Source organism: Misgurnus anguillicaudatus, chromosome 10 (genome assembly GCF_027580225.2).
Source record: "Misgurnus anguillicaudatus chromosome 10, ASM2758022v2, whole genome shotgun sequence".
Taxonomy (NCBI): domain Eukaryota; kingdom Metazoa; phylum Chordata; class Actinopteri; order Cypriniformes; family Cobitidae; genus Misgurnus; species Misgurnus anguillicaudatus.
Window position 1 is genome coordinate 7,366,662 of NC_073346.2, and position 20,464 is coordinate 7,387,125.

Genomic DNA, 20,464 nt, shown 5'->3' on the forward strand with positions numbered 1-20,464 from the left:
TGCTGGCTTCGAAGGCAAGGATCGCAGCACCTCCAAGAGGCAAAGCTTCACTGCCTCCGGCCCATCGACCTAAGGTTGGACGGCTAAATTGCCTGCCTGCAGTCCTGCGCTCCGCAATCAGAGCCTGGTGTGCGTCCTCTGCTCTACTGAGGCATGTTGACGCAGGACAGCAGACACCCAACTTGTGGGAGGAAGGAGTAAAAACAGGATCGAGCCAGCCAGGAGTCGAACCTAGAATCTTCTGATCCGTAGTCAGACGCGTTATCCATTGCGCCACTGGCCCAACAACCTGGGAAGTCATGCTTGGAGAAGACAGCTGGATTCTGGAGGCCAGCTGCCAAACTTCATTATTAAATATTAATCCGGTTTTACTCTGCCATCATTAAATCCATTATTACACAATCAATAATTACATGGTTCCCTGCTGCAGCAGCCAAGGACAAGGCCAAGCTGCAGCGGGTGATCCGCTCGGCAGAGAGAGTGATCAACACCTCTCTACCTTCTCTGGAATCCCTTCACAACATCAGGGCTGTGAGAAGGGCAAGAAAAATTATGTCTGACCCATCTCATCCAGGCTGTACCATGTTTCAGCTGCTCCTTTCAGGTAGAAGGCTTCGGCTCCCGAGAACTGCAAAATCCCGGCATCGCCTGAGCTTCTTTCCCACGGCCGCCAGGCTGCTTAATGACAATTCAATTCCTTTTCAGGACTGAATGCACTGTTTGCACTTTATTGTTTCTATTACTCCTACTTTTATCATTCAGTATTAGTGTAAGTATCATTATTACTCTTAGCACCTTCCATTCACCTTCCATATGACTGTGTATTGTCATATCTTGTTCTGTCTTAATGTTTCGTTTGACACATTACATCCATGCGTGACTGGATGTAAAGAATTCCAATTGTGTTTGACACTATATTGCAATAAATTGAACCTTGAACCTTCATCTCTACCAGAATGGGAAACCGGGTCATCCCCCGCGTGCCTGTCTCCTGGCGTCTTTGAAAAGGACGCTCCCTCGGAAGAAAGCGCGATACACAGCACGGGTGGCTACAACAAAGGCAAGAGAATGTCAGAAGTGGGATTCGAACCCACGCCTCCAGAGGAGACTGCGACCTGAACGCAGCGCCTTAGACCGCTCGGCCATCCTGACCAACCCAACTGGCCCGGGCGAGTCGATTGCGCTCCTCAGCGAATGTGCCGGTGTAGCTTTTGGAATGACTCACGATTTTATTGCCTTCATGCAGCTCATCTTTAATTCTTATTTATTTCTTTACAAACGCCTTGAAATAGTGACGAATGTGGATTTTTCGAAATGAGGAACAATGTGCCCGAAGCCTTTCATTTGCCAAAAGCACACCCAGCCCGTCTCCATATGCCCTGTAACGGATGCTGTCAAAGTGGTTTTGCATTCAATGATCCTTTCCCCCTTGATCATACTGTTTTAGAACAGGGTCACAAAAAGGAATCGCCATTCTCAGACCCTGCTCGTTCTACTTGAACGCGCAATGAAAATACTTGATCAAATGCGGATGGACGCCGGCATTGCAATTTAGCGAAAAAGCGCCATCTCTGTACGTCTCAGGGCCTTTTTATGGTTCGCAGTTGCCTTCTAATGTAGACAACAGTTAACCATACGGCGGCGACATCCTTAAAAGAACCGGTGGCATTGTGTCTCGAGCACACAAGGCAAACAAGAGATTCTTCAAGAGGTGAGTGCGAAGTACAGTTTACTGCCACAGGCAATGGCCGCAGAGCTTTTTCTTTAACAGACTCTAATACGTGGAACACGTCACCAACTTACATAGGACAGTCTTTCAACTTTAGCACAATTTAAGTTTTTCTACTAGATAATGAGGCTAAAGACGAGCCAAATACGTGATCACTGAACAACTGGGACTTTCCATTGTGGATATGTAACGTTATTCCATTAATCTGTCAGCTGTGTCAAATGTGTCAAATGTAAGTGTTTATTTATAATGGGTTTTATCTAGCCTGAGAGCATGTGCGCCAAGATCGTCCAGCAACGGCAGGCGTGCCATTCTCGACACCATTTAAAAGACGATAGGAATCCTGGGCATGACATAGCCCCTCTGTGTCTCCTTGAAGTTGTTTCTGTACGTGTAACAAATTAAGAACGAGAAGGTCCTCAGTGTGGGTAGCCATAGTGCAAGAAGCCCAGTCGTGCTCTCCTCGTAGGAGTTTCCTCGCTGGTGGCGCACAAAATGCCACGCAACCAGACAAAAGGGGCCACCCAGGAGCCGTCGGTCTGGGCGTGCCTCGTTGGCGCAGTTAGGCAGCGCGTCAGTCTCATAATCTGAAAGTCGTGAGTTCGAGCCTCACACGGGGCAGGGTGCCATTTTGTCGACTAGTTTGAGCCTTTAGCCCCGTTTTCCTTCCGCACAGTGTGCCACGCGTCCACGGCCTGAAGGCCAGCGTGTCCTCCCTGGTGGTCTAGTGGCTAGGATTCGGCGCTCTCACCGCCGCGGCCCGGGTTCGATTCCCGGTCAGGGAACGCTCTTTTGACGTGCGCTTGCCTTTTTCACCGGCCGGGTTATGCGCAATGCTGGCTTCGAAGGCAAGGATCGCAGCACCTCCAAGAGGCAAAGCTTCACTGCCTCCGGCCCATCGACCTAAGGTTGGACGGCTAAATTGCCTGCCTGCAGTCCTGCGCTCCGCAATCAGAGCCTGGTGTGCGTCCTCTGCTCTACTGAGGCATGTTGACGCAGGACAGCAGACACCCAACTTGTGGGAGGAAGGAGTAAAAACAGGATCGAGCCAGCCAGGAGTCGAACCTAGAATCTTCTGATCCGTAGTCAGACGCGTTATCCATTGCGCCACTGGCCCAACAACCTGGGAAGTCATGCTTGGAGAAGACAGCTGGATTCTGGAGGCCAGCTGCCAAACTTCATTATTAAATATTAATCCGGTTTTACTCTGCCATCATTAAATCCATTATTACACAATCAATAATTACATGGTTCCCTGCTGCAGCAGCCAAGGACAAGGCCAAGCTGCAGCGGGTGATCCGCTCGGCAGAGAGAGTGATCAACACCTCTCTACCTTCTCTGGAATCCCTTCACAACATCAGGGCTGTGAGAAGGGCAAGAAAAATTATGTCTGACCCATCTCATCCAGGCTGTACCATGTTTCAGCTGCTCCTTTCAGGTAGAAGGCTTCGGCTCCCGAGAACTGCAAAATCCCGGCATCGCCTGAGCTTCTTTCCCACGGCCGCCAGGCTGCTTAATGACAATTCAATTCCTTTTCAGGACTGAATGCACTGTTTGCACTTTATTGTTTCTATTACTCCTACTTTTATCATTCAGTATTAGTGTAAGTATCATTATTACTCTTAGCACCTTCCATTCACCTTCCATATGACTGTGTATTGTCATATCTTGTTCTGTCTTAATGTTTCGTTTGCCACATTACATCCATGCGTGACTGGATGTAAAGAATTCCAATTGTGTTTGACACTATATTGCAATAAATTGAACCTTGAACCTTCATCTCTACCAGAATGGGAAACCGGGTCATCCCCCGCGTGCCTGTCTCCTGGCGTCTTTGAAAAGGACGCTCCCTCGGAAGAAAGCGCGATACACAGCACGGGTGGCTACAACAAAGGCAAGAGAATGTCAGAAGTGGGATTCGAACCCACGCCTCCAGAGGAGACTGCGACCTGAACGCAGCACCTTAGACCGCTCGGCCATCCTGACCAACCCAACTGGCCTGGGCGAGTCGATTGCGCTCCTCAGCGAATGTGCCGGTGTAGCTTTTGGAATGACTCACGATTTTATTGCCTTCATGCAGCTCATCTTTAATTCTTATTTATTTCTTTACAAACGCCTTGAAATAGTGACGAATGTGGATTTTTCGAAATGAGGAACAATGTGCCCGAAGCCTTTCATTTGCCAAAAGCACACCCAGCCCGTCTCCATATGCCCTGTAACGGATGCTGTCAAAGTGGTTTTGCATTCAATGATCCTTTCCCCCTTGATCATACTGTTTTAGAACAGGGTCACAAAAAGGAATCGCCATTCTCAGACCCTGCTCGTTCTACTTGAACGCGCAATGAAAATACTTGATCAAATGCGGATGGACGCCGGCATTGCAATTTAGCGAAAAAGCGCCATCTCTGTACGTCTCAGGGCCTTTTTATGGTTCGCAGTTGCCTTCTAATGTAGACAACAGTTAACCATACGGCGGCGACATCCTTAAAAGAACCGGTGGCATTGTGTCTCGAGCACACAAGGCAAACAAGAGATTCTTCAAGAGGTGAGTGCGAAGTACAGTTTACTGCCACAGGCAATGGCCGCAGAGCTTTTTCTTTAACAGACTCTAATACGTGGAACACGTCACCAACTTACATAGGACAGTCTTTCAACTTTAGCACAATTTAAGTTTTTCTACTAGATAATGAGGCTAAAGACGAGCCAAATACGTGATCACTGAACAACTGGGACTTTCCATTGTGGATATGTAACGTTATTCCATTAATCTGTCAGCTGTGTCAAATGTGTCAAATGTAAGTGTTTATTTATAATGGGTTTTATCTAGCCTGAGAGCATGTGCGCCAAGATCGTCCAGCAACGGCAGGCGTGCCATTCTCGACACCATTTAAAAGACGATAGGAATCCTGGGCATGACATAGCCCCTCTGTGTCTCCTTGAAGTTGTTTCTGTACGTGTAACAAATTAAGAACGAGAAGGTCCTCAGTGTGGGTAGCCAGAGTGCAAGAAGCCCAGTCGTGCTCTCCTCGTAGGAGTTTCCTCGCTGGTGGCGCACAAAATGCCACGCAACCAGACAAAAGGGGCCACCCAGGAGCCGTCGGTCTGGGCGTGCCTCGTTGGCGCAGTTAGGCAGCGCGTCAGTCTCATAATCTGAAGGTCGTGAGTTCGAGCCTCACACGGGGCAGGGTGCCCTTTTGTCGACTAGTTTGAGCCTTTAGCCCCGTTTTCCTTCCGCACAGTGTGCCACGCGTCCACGGCCTGAAGGCCAGCGTGTCCTCCCTGGTGGTCTAGTGGCTAGGATTCGGCGCTCTCACCGCCGCGGCCCGGGTTCGATTCCCGGTCAGGGAACGCTCTTTTGACGTGCGCTTGCCTTTTTCACCGGCCGGGTTATGCGCAATGCTGGCTTCGAAGGCAAGGATCGCAGCACCTCCAAGAGGCAAAGCTTCACTGCCTCCGGCCCATCGACCTAAGGTTGGACGGCTAAATTGCCTGCCTGCAGTCCTGCGCTCCGCCATCTGAGCAATCAGAGCCTGGTGTGCGTCCTCTGCTCTACTGAGGCATGTTGACGCAGGACAGCAGACACCCAACTTGTGGGAGGAAGGAGTAAAAACAGGATCGAGCCAGCCAGGAGTCGAACCTAGAATCTTCTGATCCGTAGTCAGACGCGTTATCCATTGCGCCACTGGCCCAACAACCTGGGAAGTCATGCTTGGAGAAGACAGCTGGATTCTGGAGGCCAGCTGCCAAACTTCATTATTAAATATTAATCCGGTTTTACTCTGCCATCATTAAATCCATTATTACACAATCAATAATTACATGGTTCCCTGCTGCAGCAGCCAAGGACAAGGCCAAGCTGCAGTGGGTGATCCGCTCGGCAGAGAGAGTGATCAACACCTCTCTACCTTCTCTGGAATCCCTTCACAACATCAGGGCTGTGAGAAGGGCAAGAAAAATTATGTCTGACCCATCTCATCCAGGCTGTACCATGTTTCAGCTGCTCCTTTCAGGTAGAAGGCTTCGGCTCCCGAGAACTGCAAAATCCCGGCATCGCCTGAGCTTCTTTCCCACGGCCGCCAGGCTGCTTAATGACAATTCAATTCCTTTTCAGGACTGAATGCACTGTTTGCACTTTATTGTTTCTATTACTCCTACTTTTATCATTCAGTATTAGTGTAAGTATCATTATTACTCTTAGCACCTTCCATTCACCTTCCATATGACTGTGTATTGTCATATCTTGTTCTGTCTTAATGTTTCGTTTGCCACATTACATCCATGCGTGACTGGATGTAAAGAATTCCAATTGTGTTTGACACTATATTGCAATAAATTGAACCTTGAACCTTCATCTCTACCAGAATGGGAAACCGGGTCATCCCCCGCGTGCCTGTCTCCTGGCGTCTTTGAAAAGGACGCTCCCTCGGAAGAAAGCGCGATGCACAGCACGGGTGGCTACAACAAAGGCAAGAGAATGTCAGAAGTGGGATTCGAACCCACGCCTCCAGAGGAGACTGCGACCTGAACGCAGCGCCTTAGACCGCTCAGCCATCCTGACCAACCCAATTGGCCCGGGCGAGTCGATTGCGCTCCTCAGCGAATGTGCCGGTGTAGCTTTTGGAATGACTCACGATTTTATTGCCTTCATGCAGCTCATCTTTAATTCTTATTTATTTCTTTACAAACGCCTTGAAATAGTGACGAATGTGGATTTTTCGAAATGAGGAACAATGTGCCCGAAGCCTTTCATTTGCCAAAAGCACACCCAGCCCGTCTCCATATGCCCTGTAACGGATGCTGTCAAAGTGGTTTTGCATTCAATGATCCTTTCCCCCTTGATCATACTGTTTTAGAACAGGGTCACAAAAAGGAATCGCCATTCTCAGACCCTGCTCGTTCTACTTGAACGCGCAACGAAAATACTTAATCAAATGCGGATGGACGCCGGCATTGCAATTTAGCGAAAAAGCGCCATCTCTGTACGTCTCAGGGCCTTTTTATGGTTCGCAGTTGCCTTCTAATGTAGACAACAGTTAACCATACGGCGGCGACATCCTTAAAAGAACCGGTGGCATTGTGTCTCGAGCACACAAGGCAAACAAGAGATTCTTCAAGAGGTGAGTGCGAAGTACAGTTTACTGCCACAGGCAATGGCCGCAGAGCTTTTTCTTTAACAGACTCTAATACGTGGAACACGTCACCAACTTACATAGGACAGTCTTTCAACTTTAGCACAATTTAAGTTTTTCTACTAGATAATGAGGCTAAAGACGAGCCAAATACGTGATCACTGAACAACTGGGACTTTCCATTGTGGATATGTAACGTTATTCCATTAATCTGTCAGCTGTGTCAAATGTGTCAAATGTAAGTGTTTATTTATAATGGGTTTTATCTAGCCTGAGAGCATGTGCGCCAAGATCGTCCAGCAACGGCAGGCGTGCCATTCTCGACACCATTTAAAAGACGATAGGAATCCTGGGCATGACATAGCCCCTCTGTGTCTCCTTGAAGTTGTTTCTGTACGTGTAACAAATTAAGAACGAGAAGGTCCTCAGTGTGGGTAGCCAGAGTGCAAGAAGCCCAGTCGTGCTCTCCTCGTAGGAGTTTCCTCGCTGGTGGCGCACAAAATGCCACGCAACCAGACAAAAGGGGCCACCCAGGAGCCGTCGGTCTGGGCGTGCCTCGTTGGCGCAGTTAGGCAGCGCGTCAGTCTCATAATCTGAAGGTCGTGAGTTCGAGCCTCACACGGGGCAGGGTGCCATTTTGTCGACTAGTTTGAGCCTTTAGCCCCGTTTTCCTTCCGCACAGTGTGCCACGCGTCCACGGCCTGAAGGCCAGCGTGTCCTCCCTGGTGGTCTAGTGGCTAGGATTCGGCGCTCTCACCGCCGCGGCCCGGGTTCGATTCCCGGTCAGGGAACGCTCTTTTGACGTGCGCTTGCCTTTTTCACCGGCCGGGTTATGCGCAATGCTGGCTTCGAAGGCAAGGATCGCAGCACCTCCAAGAGGCAAAGCTTCACTGCCTCCGGCCCATCGACCTAAGGTTGGACGGCTAAATTGCCTGCCTGCAGTCCTGCGCTCCGCAATCAGAGCCTGGTGTCCGTCCTCTGCTCTACTGAGGCATGTTGACGCAGGACAGCAGACACCCAACTTGTGGGAGGAAGGAGTAAAAACAGGATCGAGCCAGCCAGGAGTCGAACCTAGAATCTTCTGATCCGTAGTCAGACGCGTTATCCATTGCGCCACTGGCCCAACAACCTGGGAAGTCATGCTTGGAGAAGACAGCTGGATTCTGGAGGCCAGCTGCCAAACTTCATTATTAAATATTAATCCGGTTTTACTCTGCCATCATTAAATCCATTATTACACAATCAATAATTACATGGTTCCCTGCTGCAGCAGCCAAGGACAAGGCCAAGCTGCAGCGGGTGATCCGCTCGGCAGAGAGAGTGATCAACACCTCTCTACCTTCTCTGGAATCCCTTCACAACATCAGGGCTGTGAGAAGGGCAAGAAAAATTATGTCTGACCCATCTCATCCAGGCTGTACCATGTTTCAGCTGATCCTTTCAGGTAGAAGGCTTCGGCTCCCGAGAACTGCAAAATCCCGGCATCGCCTGAGCTTCTTTCCCACGGCCGCCAGGCTGCTTAATGACAATCCAATTCCTTTTCAGGACTGAATGCACTGTTTGCACTTTATTGTTTCTATTACTCCTACTTTTATCATTCAGTATTAGTGTAAGTATCATTATTACTCTTAGCACCTTCCATTCACCTTCCATATGACTGTGTATTGTCATATCTTGTTCTGTCTTAATGTTTCGTTTGCCACATTACATCCATGCGTGACTGGATGTAAAGAATTCCAATTGTGTTTGACACTATATTGCAATAAATTGAACCTTGAACCTTCATCTCTACCAAAATGGGAAACCGGGTCATCCCCCGCGTGCCTGTCTCCTGGCGTCTTTGAAAAGGACGCTCCCTCGGAAGAAAGCGCGATACACAGCACGGGTGGCTACAACAAAGGTAAGAGAATGTCAGAAGTGGGATTCGAATCCACGCCTCCAGAGGAGACTGCGACCTGAACGCAGCGCCTTAGACCGCTCGGCCATCCTGACCAACCCAACTGGCCTGGGCGAGTCGATAGCGCTCCTCAGCGAATGTGCCGGTGTAGCTTTTGGAATGACTCACGATTTTATTGCCTTCATGCAGCTTATCTTTAATTCTTATTTATTTCTTTACAAACGCCTTGAAATAGTGACGAATGTGGATTTTTCTAAATGAGGAACAATGTGCCCGAAGCCTTTCATTTGCCAAAAGCACACCCAGCCCGTCTCCATATGCCCTGTAACAGATGCTGTCAAAGTGGTTTTGCATTCAATGATCCTTTCCCCCTTGATCATACTGTTTTAGAACAGGGTCACAAAAAGGAATCGCCATTCTCAGACCCTGCTCGTTCTACTTGAACGCGCAATGAAAATACTTGATCAAATGCGGATGGACGCCGGCATTGCAATTTAGCGAAAAAGCGCCATCTCTGTACGTCTCAGGGCCTTTTTATGGTTCGCAGTTGCCTTCTAATGTAGACAACAGTTAACCATACGGCGGCGACATCCTTAAAAGAACCGGTGGCATTGTGTCTCGAGCACACAAGGCAAACAAGAGATTCTTCAAGAGGTGAGTGCGAAGTACAGTTTACTGCCACAGGCAATGGCCGCAGAGCTTTTTCTTTAACAGACTCTAATACGTGGAACACGTCACCAACTTACATAGGACAGTCTTTCAACTTTAGCACAATTTAAGTTTTTCTACTAGATAATGAGGCTAAAGACGAGCCAAATACGTGATCACTGAACAACTGGGACTTTCCATTGTGGATATGTAACGTTATTCCATTAATCTGTCAGCTGTGTCAAATGTGTCAAATGTAAGTGTTTATTTATAATGGGTTTTATCTAGCCTGAGAGCATGTGCGCCAAGATCGTCCAGCAACGGCAGGCGTGCCATTCTCGACACCATTTAAAAGACGATAGGAATCCTGGGCATGACATAGCCCCTCTGTGTCTCCTTGAAGTTGTTTCTGTACGTGTAACAAATTAAGAACGAGAAGGTCCTCAGTGTGGGTAGCCATAGTGCAAGAAGCCCAGTCGTGCTCTCCTCGTAGGAGTTTCCTCGCTGGTGGCGCACAAAATGCCACGCAACCAGACAAAAGGGGCCACCCAGGAGCCGTCGGTCTGGGCGTGCCTCGTTGGCGCAGTTAGGCAGCGCGTCAGTCTCATAATCTGAAAGTCGTGAGTTCGAGCCTCACACGGGGCAGGGTGCCATTTTGTCGACTAGTTTGAGCCTTTAGCCCCGTTTTCCTTCCGCACAGTGTGCCACGCGTCCACGGCCTGAAGGCCAGCGTGTCCTCCCTGGTGGTCTAGTGGCTAGGATTCGGCGCTCTCACCGCCGCGGCCCGGGTTCGATTCCCGGTCAGTGAACGCTCTTTTGACGTGCGCTTGCCTTTTTCACCGGCCGGGTTATGCGCAATGCTGGCTTCGAAGGCAAGGATCGCAGCACCTCCAAGAGGCAAAGCTTCACTGCCTCCGGCCCATCGACCTAAGGTTGGACGGCTAAATTGCCTGCCTGCAGTCCTGCGCTCCGCAATCAGAGCCTGGTGTGCGTCCTCTGCTCTACTGAGGCATGTTGACGCAGGACAGCAGACACCCAACTTGTGGGAGGAAGGAGTAAAAACAGGATCGAGCCAGCCAGGAGTCGAACCTAGAATCTTCTGATCCGTAGTCAGACGCGTTATCCATTGCGCCACTGGCCCAACAACCTGGGAAGTCATGCTTGGAGAAGACAGCTGGATTCTGGAGGCCAGCTGCCAAACTTCATTATTAAATATTAATCCGGTTTTACTCTGCCATCATTAAATCCATTATTACACAATCAATAATTACATGGTTCCCTGCTGCAGCAGCCAAGGACAAGGCCAAGCTGCAGCGGGTGATCCGCTCGGCAGAGAGAGTGATCAACACCTCTCTACCTTCTCTGGAATCCCTTCACAACATCAGGGCTGTGAGAAGGGCAAGAAAAATTATGTCTGACCCATCTCATCCAGGCTCTACCATGTTTCAGCTGCTCCTTTCAGGTAGAAGGCTTCGGCTCCCGAGAACTGCAAAATCCCGGCATCGCCTGAGCTTCTTTCCCACGGCCGCCAGGCTGCTTAATGACAATTCAATTCCTTTTCAGGACTGAATGCACTGTTTGCACTTTATTGTTTCTATTACTCCTACTTTTATCATTCAGTATTAGTGTAAGTATCATTATTACTCTTAGCACCTTCCATTCACCTTCCATATGACTGTGTATTGTCATATCTTGTTCTGTCTTAATGTTTCGTTTGCCACATTACATCCATGCGTGACTGGATGTAAAGAATTCCAATTGTGTTTGACACTATATTGCAATAAATTGAACCTTGAACCTTCATCTCTACCAGAATGGGAAACCGGGTCATCCCCCGCGTGCCTGTCTCCTGGCGTCTTTGAAAAGGACGCTCCCTCGGAAGAAAGCGCGATACACAGCACGGGTGGCTACAACAAAGGCAAGAGAATGTCAGAAGTGGGATTCGAACCCACGCCTCCAGAGGAGACTGCGACCTGAACGCAGCGCCTTAGACCGCTCGGCCATCCTGACCAACCCAACTGGCCTGGGCGAGTCGATTGCGCTCCTCAGCGAATGTGCCGGTGTAGCTTTTGGAATGACTCACGATTTTATTGCCTTCATGCAGCTCATCTTTAATTCTTATTTATTTCTTTACAAACGCCTTGAAATAGTGACGAATGTGGATTTTTCGAAATGAGGAACAATGTGCCCAAAGCCTTTCATTTGCCAAAAGCACACCCAGCCCGTCTCCATATGCCCTGTAACGGATGCTGTCAAAGTGGTTTTGCATTCAATGATCCTTTCCCCCTTGATCATACTGTTTTAGAACAGGGTCACAAAAAGGAATCGCCATTCTCAGACCCTGCTCGTTCTACTTGAACGCGCAATGAAAATACTTGATCAAATGCGGATGGACGCCGGCATTGCAATTTAGCGAAAAAGCGCCATCTCTGTACGTCTCAGGGCCTTTTTATGGTTCGCAGTTGCCTTCTAATGTAGACAACAGTTAACCATACGGCGGCGACATCCTTAAAAGAACCGGTGGCATTGTGTCTCGAGCACACAAGGCAAACAAGAGATTCTTCAAGAGGTGAGTGCGAAGTACAGTTTACTGCCACAGGCAATGGCCGCAGAGCTTTTTCTTTAACAGACTCTAATACGTGGAACACGTCACCAACTTACATAGGACAGTCTTTCAACTTTAGCACAATTTAAGTTTTTCTACTAGATAATGAGGCTAAAGACGAGCCAAATACGTGATCACTGAACAACTGGGACTTTCCATTGTGGATATGTAACGTTATTCCATTAATCTGTCAGCTGTGTCAAATGTGTCAAATGTAAGTGTTTATTTATAATGGGTTTTATCTAGCCTGAGAGCATGTGCGCCAAGATCGTCCAGCAACGGCAGGCGTGCCATTCTCGACACCATTTAAAAGACGATAGGAATCCTGGGCATGAAATAGCCCCTCTGTGTCTCCTTGAAGTTGTTTCTGTACGTGTAACAAATTAAGAACGAGAAGGTCCTCAGTGTGGGTAGCCAGAGTGCAAGAAGCCCAGTCGTGCTCTCCTCGTAGGAGTTTCCTCGCTGGTGGCGCACAAAATGCCACGCAACCAGACAAAAGGGGCCACCCAGGAGCCGTCGGTCTGGGCGTGCCTCGTTGGCGCAGTTAGGCAGCGCGTCAGTCTCATAATCTGAAGGTCGTGAGTTCGAGCCTCACACGGGGCAGGGTGCCCTTTTGTCGACTAGTTTGAGCCTTTAGCCCCGTTTTCCTTCCGCACAGTGTGCCACGCGTCCACGGCCTGAAGGCCAGCGTGTCCTCCCTGGTGGTCTAGTGGCTAGGATTCGGCGCTCTCACCGCCGCGGCCCGGGTTCGATTCCCGGTCAGGGAACGCTCTTTTGACGTGCGCTTGCCTTTTTCACCGGCCGGGTTATGCGCAATGCTGGCTTCGAAGGCAAGGATCGCAGCACCTCCAAGAGGCAAAGCTTCACTGCCTCCGGCCCATCGACCTAAGGTTGGACGGCTAAATTGCCTGCCTGCAGTCCTGCGCTCCGCCATCTGAGCAATCAGAGCCTGGTGTGCGTCCTCTGCTCTACTGAGGCATGTTGACGCAGGACAGCAGACACCCAACTTGTGGGAGGAAGGAGTAAAAACAGGATCGAGCCAGCCAGGAGTCGAACCTAGAATCTTCTGATCCGTAGTCAGACGCGTTATCCATTGCGCCACTGGCCCAACAACCTGGGAAGTCATGCTTGGAGAAGACAGCTGGATTCTGGAGGCCAGCTGCCAAACTTCATTATTAAATATTAATCCGGTTTTACTCTGCCATCATTAAATCCATTATTACACAATCAATAATTACATGGTTCCCTGCTGCAGCAGCCAAGGACAAGGCCAAGCTGCAGCGGGTGATCCGCTCGGCAGAGAGAGTGATCAACACCTCTCTACCTTCTCTGGAATCCCTTCACAACATCAGGGCTGTGAGAAGGGCAAGAAAAATGATGTCTGACCCATCTCATCCAGGCTGTACCATGTTTCAGCTGCTCCTTTCAGGTAGAAGGCTTCGGCTCCCGAGAACTGCAAAATCCCGGCATCGCCTGAGCTTCTTTCCCACGGCCGCCAGGCTGCTTAATGACAATCCAATTCCTTTTCAGGACTGAATGCACTGTTTGCACTTTATTGTTTCTATTACTCCTACTTTTATCATTCAGTATTAGTGTAAGTATCATTATTACTCTTAGCACCTTCCATTCACCTTCCATATGACTGTGTATTGTCATATCTTGTTCTGTCTTAATGTTTCGTTTGCCACATTACATCCATGCGTGACTGGATGTAAAGAATTCCAATTGTGTTTGACACTATATTGCAATAAATTGAACCTTGAACCTTCATCTCTACCAAAATGGGAAACCGGGTCATCCCCCGCGTGCCTGTCTCCTGGCGTCTTTGAAAAGGACGCTCCCTCGGAAGAAAGCGCGATACACAGCACGGGTGGCTACAACAAAGGTAAGAGAATGTCAGAAGTGGGATTCGAACCCACGCCTCCAGAGGAGACTGCGACCTGAACGCAGCGCCTTAGACCGCTCGGCCATCCTGACCAACCCAACTGGCCTGGGCGAGTCGATAGCGCTCCTCAGCGAATGTGCCGGTGTAGCTTTTGGAATGACTCACGATTTTATTGCCTTCATGCAGCTTATCTTTAATTCTTATTTATTTCTTTACAAACGCCTTGAAATAGTGACGAATGTGGATTTTTCTAAATGAGGAACAATGTGCCCGAAGCCTTTCATTTGCCAAAAGCACACCCAGCCCGTCTCCATATGCCCTGTAACAGATGCTGTCAAAGTGGTTTTGCATTCAATGATCCTTTCCCCCTTGATCATACTGTTTTAGAACAGGGTCACAAAAAGGAATCGCCATTCTCAGACCCTGCTCGTTCTACTTGAACGCGCAATGAAAATACTTGATCAAATGCGGATGGACGCCGGCATTGCAATTTAGCGAAAAAGCGCCATCTCTGTACGTCTCAGGGCCTTTTTATGGTTCGCAGTTGCCTTCTAATGTAGACAACAGTTAACCATACGGCGGCGACATCCTTAAAAGAACCGGTGGCATTGTGTCTCGAGCACACAAGGCAAACAAGAGATTCTTCAAGAGGTGAGTGCGAAGTACAGTTTACTACCACAGGCAATGGCCGCAGAGCTTTTTCTTTAACAGACTCTAATACGTGGAACACGTCACCAACTTACATAGGACAGTCTTTCAACTTTAGCACAATTTAAGTTTTTCTACTAGATAATGAGGCTAAAGACGAGCCAAATACGTGATCACTGAACAACTGGGACTTTCCATTGTGGATATGTAACGTTATTCCATTAATCTGTCAGCTGTGTCAAATGTGTCAAATGTAAGTGTTTATTTATAATGGGTTTTATCTAGCCTGAGAGCATGTGCGCCAAGATCGTCCAGCAACGGCAGGCGTGCCATTCTCGACACCATTTAAAAGACGATAGGAATCCTGGGCATGACATAGCCCCTCTGTGTCTCCTTGAAGTTGTTTCTGTACGTGTAACAAATTAAGAACGAGAAGGTCCTCAGTGTGGGTAGCCAGAGTGCAAGAAGCCCAGTCGTGCTCTCCTCGTAGGAGTTTCCTCGCTGGTGGCGCACAAAATGCCACGCAACCAGACAAAAGGGGCCACCCAGGAGCCGTCGGTCTGGGCGTGCCTCGTTGGCGCAGTTAGGCAGCGCGTCAGTCTCATAATCTGAAGGTCGTGAGTTCGAGCCTCACACGGGGCAGGGTGCCCTTTTGTCGACTAGTTTGAGCCTTTAGCCCCGTTTTCCTTCCGCACAGTGTGCCACGCGTCCACGGCCTGAAGGCCAGCGTGTCCTCCCTGGTGGTCTAGTGGCTAGGATTCGGCGCTCTCACCGCCGCGGCCCGGGTTCGATTCCCGGTCAGGGAACGCTCTTTTGACGTGCGCTTGCCTTTTTCACCGGCCGGGTTATGCGCAATGCTGGCTTCGAAGGCAAGGATCGCAGCACCTCCAAGAGGCAAAGCTTCACTGCCTCCGGCCCATCGACCTAAGGTTGGACGGCTAAATTGCCTGCCTGCAGTCCTGCGCTCCGCCATCTGAGCAATCAGAGCCTGGTGTGCGTCCTCTGCTCTACTGAGGCATGTTGACGCAGGACAGCAGACACCCAACTTGTGGGAGGAAGGAGTAAAAACAGGATCGAGCCAGCCAGGAGTCGAACCTAGAATCTTCTGATCCGTAGTCAGACGCGTTATCCATTGCGCCACTGGCCCAACAACCTGGGAAGTCATGCTTGGAGAAGACAGCTGGATTCTGGAGGCCAGCTGCCAAACTTCATTATTAAATATTAATCCGGTTTTACTCTGCCATCATTAAATCCATTATTACACAATCAATAATTACATGGTTCCCTGCTGCAGCAGCCAAGGACAAGGCCAAGCTGCAGCGGGTGATCCGCTCGGCAGAGAGAGTGATCAACACCTCTCTACCTTCTCTGGAATCCCTTCACAACATCAGGGCTGTGAGAAGGGCAAGAAAAATTATGTCTGACCCATCTCATCCAGGCTGTACCATGTTTCAGCTGCTCCTTTCAGGTAGAAGGCTTCGGCTCCCGAGAACTGCAAAATCCCGGCATCGCCTGAGCTTCTTTCCCACGGCCGCCAGGCTGCTTAATGACAATTCAATTCCTTTTCAGGACTGAATGCACTGTTTGCACTTTATTGTTTCTATGACTCCTACTTTTATCATTCAGTATTAGTGTAAGTATCATTATTACTCTTAGCACCTTCCATTCACCTTCCATATGACTGTGTATTGTCATATCTTGTTCTGTCTTAATGTTTCGTTTTTGGAATGACTCACGATTTTATTGCCTTCATGCAGCTCATCTTTAATTCTTATTTATTTCTTTACAAACGCCTTGAAATAGTGATGAATGTGGATTTTTCGAAATGAGGAACAATGTGCCCGAAGCCTTTCATTTGCCAAAAGCACACCCAGCCCGTCTCCATATGCCCTGTAACGGATGCTGTCAAAGTGGTTTTGCATTCAATGATCCTTTCCCCCTTGATCATACTGTTTTAGAACAGAGTCACAAAAAGGAATCGCCATTCTCAGACCCTGCTCGTTCTACTTGAACGCGCAATGAAAATACTTGATCAAATGCGGATGGACGCCGGCATTGCAATTTAGCGAAAAAGCGCCATCTCTGTACGTCTCAGGGCCTTTTTATGGTTCGCAGTTGCCTTCTAATGTAGACAACAGTTAACCATACGGCGGCGACATCCTTAAAAGAACCGGTGGCATTGTGTCTCGAGCACACAAGGCAAACAAGAGATTCTTCAAGAGGTGAGTGCGAAGTACAGTTTACTGCCACAGGCAATGGCCGCAAAGCTTTTTCTTTATCAGACTCTAATACGTGGAACACGTCACCAACTTACATAGGACAGTCTTTCAACTTTAGCACAATTTAAGTTTTTCTACTAGATAATGAGGCTAAAGACGAGCCAAACACGTGATCACTGAACAACTGGGACTTTGCATTGTGGATATGTAACGTTATTCCATTAATATGTCAGCTGTGTCAAATGTGTCAAATGTAAGTGTTTATTTATAATGGGTTTTATCTAGCCTGAGAGCATGTGCGCCAAGATCGTCCAGCAACGGCAGGCGTGCCATTCTCGACACCATTTAAAAGACGATAGGAATCCTGGGCATGACATAGCCCCTCTGTGTCTCCTTGAAGTTGTTTCTGTACGTGTAACAAATTAAGAACGAGAAGGTCCTCAGTGTGGGTAGCCAGAGTGCAAGAAGCCCAGTCGTGCTCTCCTCGCAGGAGTTTCCTCGCTGGTGGCGCACAAAATGCCACGCAACCAGACACAAGGGGCCGCCCAGGAGCCGTCGGTCTGGGCGTGCCTCGTTGGCGCAGTTAGGCAGCGCGTCAGTCTCATAATCTGAAGGTCGTGAGTTCGAGCCTCACACGGGGCAGGGTGCCCGTTTGTCGTCTAGTTTGAGCCTTTAGCCCCGTTTTCCTTCCGCACAGTGTGCCACGCGTCCACGGCCTGAAGGCCAGCGTGTCCTCCCTGGTGGTCTAGTGGCTAGGATTCGGCGCTCTCACCGCCGCGGCCCGGGTTCGATTCCCGGTCAGGGAACGCTCTTTTGACGTGCGCTTGCCTTTTTCACCGGCCGGGTTATGCGCAATGCTGGCTTCGAAGGCAAGGATCGCAGCACCTCCAAGAGGCAAAGCTTCACTGCCTCCGGCCCATCGACCTAAGATTGGACGGCTAAATTGCCTGCCTGCAGTCCTGCGCTCCGCCATCTGAGCAATCAGAGCCTGGTGTGCGTCCTCTGCTCTACTGAGGCATGTTGATGCAGGACAGCAGACACCCAACTTGTGGGAGGAAGGAGTAAAAACAGGATCGAGCCAGCCAGGAGTCGAACCTAGAATCTTCTGATCCGTAGTCAGACGCGTTATCCATTGCGCCACTGGCCCAACAACCTGGGAAGTCATGCTTGGAGAAGACAGCTGGATTCTGGAGGCCAGCTGCCAAACTTCATTATTAAATATTAATCCGGTTTTACTCTGCCATCATTAAATCCATTATTACACAATCAATAATTACATGGTTCCCTGCTGCAGCAGCCAAGGACAAGGCCAAGCTGCAGCGGGTGATCCGCTCGGCAGAGAGAGTGATCAACACCTCTCTACCTTCTCTGGAATCCCTTCACAACATCAGGGCTGTGAGAAGGGCAAGAAAAATTATGTCTGACCCATCTCATCCAGGCTGTACCATGTTTCAGCTGCTCCTTTCAGGTAGAAGGCTTCGGCTCCCGAGAACTGCAAAATCCCGGCATCGCCTGAGCTTCTTTCCCACGGCCGCCAGGCTGCTTAATGACAATTCAATTCCTTTTCAGGACTGAATGCACTGTTTGCACTTTATTGTTTCTATTACTCCTACTTTTATCATTCAGTATTAGTGTAAGTATCATTATTACTCTTAGCACCTTCCATTCACCTTCCATATGACTGTGTATTGTCGTATCTTGTTCTGTCTTAATGTTTCGTTTGCCACATTACATCCATGCGTGACTGGATGTAAAGAATTCCAATTGTGTTTGACACTATATTGCAATAAATTGAACCTTGAACCTTCATCTCTACCAAAATGGGAAACCGGGTCATCCCTCGCGTGCCTGTCTCCTGGCGTCTTTGAAAAGGACGCTCCCTCGGAAGAAAGCGCGATACACAGCACGGGTGGCTACAACAAAGGCAAGAGAATGTCAGAAGTGGGATTCGAACCCACGGCTCCAGAGGAGACTGCGACCTGAACGCAGCGCCTTAGACCGCTCGGCCATCCTGACCAACCCAACTGGCCCGGGCGAGTCGATTGCACTCCTCAGCGAATGTGCCGGTGTAGCTTTTGGAATGACTCACGATTTTATTGCCTTCATGCAGCTCATCTTTAATTCTTATTTATTTCTTTACAAACGCCTTGAAATAGTGACGAATGTGGATTTTTCGAAATGAGGAACAATGTGCCCGAAGCCTTTCATTTGCCAAAAGCACACCCAGCCCGTCTCCATATGCCCTGTAACGGATGCTGTCAAAGTGGTTTTGCATTCAATGATCCTTTCCCCCTTGATCATACTGTTTTAGAACAGGGTCACAAAAAGGAATCGCCATTCTCAGACCCTGCTCGTTCTACTTGAACGCGCAATGAAAATACTTGATCAAATGCGGATGGACGCCGGCATTGCAATTTAGCGAAAAAGCACCATCTCTGTACGTCTCAGGGCCTTTTTATGGTTCGCAGTTGCCTTCTAATGTAGACAACAGTTAACCATACGGCGGCGACATCCTTAAAAGAACCGGTGGCATTGTGTCTCGAGCACACAAGGCAAACAAGAGATACTTCAAGAGGTGAGTGCGAAGTACAGTTTACTGCCACAGGCAATGGCCGCAGAGCTTTTTCTTTAACAGACTCTAATACGTGGAACACGTCACCAACTTACATAGGACAGTCTTTCAACTTTAGCACGATTTAAGTTTTTCTACTAGATAATGAGGCTAAAGACGAGCCAAACACGTGATCACTGAACAACTGGGACTTTGCATTGTGGATATGTAACGTTATTCCATTAATCTGTCAGCTGTGTCAAATGTGTCAAATGTAAGTGTTTATTTATAATGGGTTTTATCTAGCCTGAGAGCATGTGCGCCAAGATCGTCCAGCAACGGCAGGCGTGCCATTCTCGACACCATTTAAAAGACGATAGGAATCCTGGGCATGACATAGCCCCTCTGTGTCTCCTTGAAGTTGTTTCTGTACGTGTAACAAATTAAGAACGAGAAGGTCCTCAGTGTGGGTAGCCAGAGTGCAAGAAGCCCAGTCGTGCTCTCCTCGCAGGAGTTTCCTCGCTGGTGGCGCACAAAATGCCACGCAACCAGACACAATGGACCACCCAGGAGCCGTAGGTCTGGGCGTGCCTCGTTGGCGCAGTTAGGCAGCGCGTCAGTCTCATAATCTGAAGGTCGTGAGTTCGAGCCTCACACGGGGCAGGGTGCCCTTTTGTCGACTAGTTTGAGCCTTTAGCCCCGTTTTCCTTCCGCACAGTGTGCCACGCGTCCACGGCCTGAAGGCCAGCGTGTCCTCCCTGGTGGTCTAGTGGCTAGGATTCGGCGCTCTCACTGCCGCGGCCCGGGTTCGATTCCCTGTCAGGGAACGCTCTTTTGACGTGCGCTTGCCTTTTTCACCGGCCGGGTTATGCGCAATGCTGGCTTCGAAGGCAAGGATCGCAGCACCTCCAAGAGGCAAAGCTTCACTGCCTCCGGCCCATCGACCTAAGGTTGGACGGCTAAATTGCCTGCCTGCAGTCCTGCGCTCCGCCATCTGAGCAATCAGAGCCTGGTGTGCGTCCTCTGCTCTACTGAGGCATGTTGACGCAGGACAGCAGACACCCAACTTGTGGGAGGAAGGAGTAAAAACAGGATCGAGCCAGCCAGAAGTCGAACCTAGAATCTTCTGATCCGTAGTCAGACGCGTTATCCA

General features: G+C 49.2%; 29 non-coding genes across 29 annotated transcripts; 14 read left to right on the forward strand and 15 right to left on the reverse strand.

Moving 5' to 3' along the window:
• Positions 1-210: 210 nt before the first annotated feature.
• trnar-acg (transfer RNA arginine (anticodon ACG)) lies at positions 211-283 on the reverse strand. Its single transcript has one exon. It is a non-coding gene; the product is annotated as a tRNA-Arg (tRNA).
• A 786-nt stretch (positions 284-1,069) lies between these two features.
• On the reverse strand, positions 1,070-1,152 carry trnal-cag (transfer RNA leucine (anticodon CAG)). The gene has a single exon. It is a non-coding gene; the product is annotated as a tRNA-Leu (tRNA).
• A 1,124-nt stretch (positions 1,153-2,276) lies between these two features.
• Positions 2,277-2,350, forward strand: trnam-cau (transfer RNA methionine (anticodon CAU)). The gene has a single exon. It is a non-coding gene; the product is annotated as a tRNA-Met (tRNA).
• Positions 2,351-2,442: 92 nt separating this feature from the next.
• Positions 2,443-2,514, forward strand: trnae-cuc (transfer RNA glutamic acid (anticodon CUC)). Its single transcript has one exon. It is a non-coding gene; the product is annotated as a tRNA-Glu (tRNA).
• Positions 2,515-2,773: 259 nt separating this feature from the next.
• trnar-acg (transfer RNA arginine (anticodon ACG)) lies at positions 2,774-2,846 on the reverse strand. Its single transcript has one exon. It is a non-coding gene; the product is annotated as a tRNA-Arg (tRNA).
• Positions 2,847-3,632: 786 nt separating this feature from the next.
• On the reverse strand, positions 3,633-3,715 carry trnal-cag (transfer RNA leucine (anticodon CAG)). The gene has a single exon. It is a non-coding gene; the product is annotated as a tRNA-Leu (tRNA).
• Positions 3,716-4,839: 1,124 nt separating this feature from the next.
• On the forward strand, positions 4,840-4,913 carry trnam-cau (transfer RNA methionine (anticodon CAU)). Its single transcript has one exon. It is a non-coding gene; the product is annotated as a tRNA-Met (tRNA).
• Positions 4,914-5,005: 92 nt separating this feature from the next.
• Positions 5,006-5,077, forward strand: trnae-cuc (transfer RNA glutamic acid (anticodon CUC)). The gene has a single exon. It is a non-coding gene; the product is annotated as a tRNA-Glu (tRNA).
• A 268-nt stretch (positions 5,078-5,345) lies between these two features.
• On the reverse strand, positions 5,346-5,418 carry trnar-acg (transfer RNA arginine (anticodon ACG)). Its single transcript has one exon. It is a non-coding gene; the product is annotated as a tRNA-Arg (tRNA).
• A 786-nt stretch (positions 5,419-6,204) lies between these two features.
• On the reverse strand, positions 6,205-6,287 carry trnal-cag (transfer RNA leucine (anticodon CAG)). Its single transcript has one exon. It is a non-coding gene; the product is annotated as a tRNA-Leu (tRNA).
• Positions 6,288-7,411: 1,124 nt separating this feature from the next.
• Positions 7,412-7,485, forward strand: trnam-cau (transfer RNA methionine (anticodon CAU)). The gene has a single exon. It is a non-coding gene; the product is annotated as a tRNA-Met (tRNA).
• A 92-nt stretch (positions 7,486-7,577) lies between these two features.
• trnae-cuc (transfer RNA glutamic acid (anticodon CUC)) lies at positions 7,578-7,649 on the forward strand. Its single transcript has one exon. It is a non-coding gene; the product is annotated as a tRNA-Glu (tRNA).
• Positions 7,650-7,908: 259 nt separating this feature from the next.
• trnar-acg (transfer RNA arginine (anticodon ACG)) lies at positions 7,909-7,981 on the reverse strand. Its single transcript has one exon. It is a non-coding gene; the product is annotated as a tRNA-Arg (tRNA).
• Positions 7,982-8,767: 786 nt separating this feature from the next.
• On the reverse strand, positions 8,768-8,850 carry trnal-cag (transfer RNA leucine (anticodon CAG)). The gene has a single exon. It is a non-coding gene; the product is annotated as a tRNA-Leu (tRNA).
• A 1,124-nt stretch (positions 8,851-9,974) lies between these two features.
• On the forward strand, positions 9,975-10,048 carry trnam-cau (transfer RNA methionine (anticodon CAU)). Its single transcript has one exon. It is a non-coding gene; the product is annotated as a tRNA-Met (tRNA).
• A 423-nt stretch (positions 10,049-10,471) lies between these two features.
• On the reverse strand, positions 10,472-10,544 carry trnar-acg (transfer RNA arginine (anticodon ACG)). Its single transcript has one exon. It is a non-coding gene; the product is annotated as a tRNA-Arg (tRNA).
• A 786-nt stretch (positions 10,545-11,330) lies between these two features.
• trnal-cag (transfer RNA leucine (anticodon CAG)) lies at positions 11,331-11,413 on the reverse strand. Its single transcript has one exon. It is a non-coding gene; the product is annotated as a tRNA-Leu (tRNA).
• A 1,124-nt stretch (positions 11,414-12,537) lies between these two features.
• On the forward strand, positions 12,538-12,611 carry trnam-cau (transfer RNA methionine (anticodon CAU)). The gene has a single exon. It is a non-coding gene; the product is annotated as a tRNA-Met (tRNA).
• A 92-nt stretch (positions 12,612-12,703) lies between these two features.
• trnae-cuc (transfer RNA glutamic acid (anticodon CUC)) lies at positions 12,704-12,775 on the forward strand. The gene has a single exon. It is a non-coding gene; the product is annotated as a tRNA-Glu (tRNA).
• A 268-nt stretch (positions 12,776-13,043) lies between these two features.
• trnar-acg (transfer RNA arginine (anticodon ACG)) lies at positions 13,044-13,116 on the reverse strand. Its single transcript has one exon. It is a non-coding gene; the product is annotated as a tRNA-Arg (tRNA).
• A 786-nt stretch (positions 13,117-13,902) lies between these two features.
• On the reverse strand, positions 13,903-13,985 carry trnal-cag (transfer RNA leucine (anticodon CAG)). Its single transcript has one exon. It is a non-coding gene; the product is annotated as a tRNA-Leu (tRNA).
• A 1,124-nt stretch (positions 13,986-15,109) lies between these two features.
• On the forward strand, positions 15,110-15,183 carry trnam-cau (transfer RNA methionine (anticodon CAU)). The gene has a single exon. It is a non-coding gene; the product is annotated as a tRNA-Met (tRNA).
• Positions 15,184-15,275: 92 nt separating this feature from the next.
• trnae-cuc (transfer RNA glutamic acid (anticodon CUC)) lies at positions 15,276-15,347 on the forward strand. Its single transcript has one exon. It is a non-coding gene; the product is annotated as a tRNA-Glu (tRNA).
• A 268-nt stretch (positions 15,348-15,615) lies between these two features.
• Positions 15,616-15,688, reverse strand: trnar-acg (transfer RNA arginine (anticodon ACG)). The gene has a single exon. It is a non-coding gene; the product is annotated as a tRNA-Arg (tRNA).
• Positions 15,689-17,328: 1,640 nt separating this feature from the next.
• On the forward strand, positions 17,329-17,402 carry trnam-cau (transfer RNA methionine (anticodon CAU)). The gene has a single exon. It is a non-coding gene; the product is annotated as a tRNA-Met (tRNA).
• Positions 17,403-17,494: 92 nt separating this feature from the next.
• On the forward strand, positions 17,495-17,566 carry trnae-cuc (transfer RNA glutamic acid (anticodon CUC)). The gene has a single exon. It is a non-coding gene; the product is annotated as a tRNA-Glu (tRNA).
• A 268-nt stretch (positions 17,567-17,834) lies between these two features.
• trnar-acg (transfer RNA arginine (anticodon ACG)) lies at positions 17,835-17,907 on the reverse strand. The gene has a single exon. It is a non-coding gene; the product is annotated as a tRNA-Arg (tRNA).
• Positions 17,908-18,693: 786 nt separating this feature from the next.
• trnal-cag (transfer RNA leucine (anticodon CAG)) lies at positions 18,694-18,776 on the reverse strand. The gene has a single exon. It is a non-coding gene; the product is annotated as a tRNA-Leu (tRNA).
• A 1,124-nt stretch (positions 18,777-19,900) lies between these two features.
• On the forward strand, positions 19,901-19,974 carry trnam-cau (transfer RNA methionine (anticodon CAU)). The gene has a single exon. It is a non-coding gene; the product is annotated as a tRNA-Met (tRNA).
• Positions 19,975-20,464: the final 490 nt, after the last annotated feature.